A 1,781-nucleotide genomic window follows, 5' to 3' on the forward strand; every position below is an offset into this window, starting at 1 on the left:
ATTACGTTCAGATTCTCTTTGTTGCAAAGAAGCTACAACAGGATCTGTGGAAAGCCGGATGACAGCGGGTTCCTTGAAGTAGCAGTTCCCTTCCTCCACTCTCCTCCAGTTGATGAAAGGAATTCCTCGATTTGAAGGCCTCCCGACGTGGGAAAGCAGGAGGTTTAACCCAAAGTAATGAGATTACATTAGTAACTAGATAACTGATTGCTAAATAGCGTTCGTAGATTTGCCAACTGCTTAACTTTCTAATAATTCTTACTCAATGCAAACCGTTTTAAATTAATATTATATTTCGGAAGTTCAATTATGAAAGATGTGATGATATACTAAATATCACAGAATAATAGCTATTTAAATCAAATGGATTACAGGTTTGTTAATTGATACCAATCTTCACAGCTTCTCGGCTACACCAAATTAAACCTCCTTTTACACGTGCTCCTCCATTCGTGTGAAAATACAACGCCAGCAAAAAACCTGATAAAGTTGGATTAGGTCTTCGCAGGTATTTTTCTGTAGTAAAGCCACACATTGAAATCTAATTAATACAGGAATTATGTAATATGAAGAGTGAATACCATATCGAAGGTAAAATGATGTAATTGCCGTTGCAACGGCTACCTTATTCATGCTCATCGTATTTACAAGCATATGTACTATAAATGGGCGCGTTCGAAGCTACTATATATGTGGAAACCTGAGCTGGGGCTATACGAAATCATCAACGCCGCATAAATTATTATTATTAACAAAAGCTGTAATAAACAAACGATCAATGCGTTTACTTTTTCAGTGAAAGCAGACATTTTATAGTCGATTAATTTTCATGCATTATTAAATCTTGTTCAACAAATATCACTGTGTAATTGCAGGCACACCTAGCTTTTCCCGAGCAGAGAAACAGGGCAGTCGGCTGGAGTTGATAACTTCTTGCGCACTTGTTTTCCCATCACACTTGGGAGCAATCTATTTTCACAGAAGGAAACCATTAATTAAACTAGACGATGTAATAATATCGCCTGCAAATATTGTGTTGAAAAATGCAGGGAAATTGCTTTTGATGGTCATATATTGGATCCAAATATTGTAATAATTTTCCAAGAGCTTGCGAGATCTTTAAATTAATTTGGGAGTTTTAATCAAATAATTAGCAATGCATTGGCAAACCAGCGCAATATTATGATTTATTGAGCAAAACCGTTTTGAAATTATGTTTACAATATTTTTCATTTTCAAAACGAAATCCATGAATTGAAAAATTACAATAAAGGCAAGTAAATAGGAGAAAACAAATAATTTGAAATTCTATGTCATTAGTCGATTTGTAAATAAATCTGTTAGAATTTTTAATTTTTCTTCAATTGTGATGTAAATGGCATTACCAAAAATTATAACAGTATTCCTAGTCTCATTGCAAAAATAGAAAAAAAATAGAAAATATGTTGGAAAGCACCAGCTTGGCCTTTAAATATGAAAGGTTTTGTAGATTTATTATATAACAAGTCGGGAAACCGGAAGCTGGACGCTTCAGGTATGAAAGGTTTGTGTATTTCTCTTGAGTGAAAATTTATCCAATTAGTATTTAGCACGTAATATATGCACACACTATGTGAGAATATCCACTTTCGCGTCATTTCTTGTATTGAATTTGCACAGAAGCGACCAATTTGACCGATTATAACTTTGTTATTAATAGTGCAATCTCCACCAAATTGGGAGGATCATGCTCTATGTTATAGCCTACATGGTTAAAAAATTTAATGATTCTAGAATGGTCA

At 34.0% G+C, this 1,781-nt stretch overlaps 1 long non-coding RNA gene across 1 annotated transcript; it reads left to right on the plus strand.

Moving 5' to 3' along the window:
- The first annotated feature begins 705 nt into the window (after window positions 1–705).
- On the plus strand, window positions 706–1,455 carry LOC119655608. Its single transcript, XR_005249929.1, has 2 exons — window positions 706–760; window positions 876–1,455. It is a non-coding gene; the product is annotated as an uncharacterized LOC119655608 (long non-coding RNA).
- Window positions 1,456–1,781: the final 326 nt, after the last annotated feature.

This window comes from Hermetia illucens, chromosome 4, assembly GCF_905115235.1.
Source record: "Hermetia illucens chromosome 4, iHerIll2.2.curated.20191125, whole genome shotgun sequence".
NCBI lineage: Eukaryota > Metazoa > Arthropoda > Insecta > Diptera > Stratiomyidae > Hermetia > Hermetia illucens.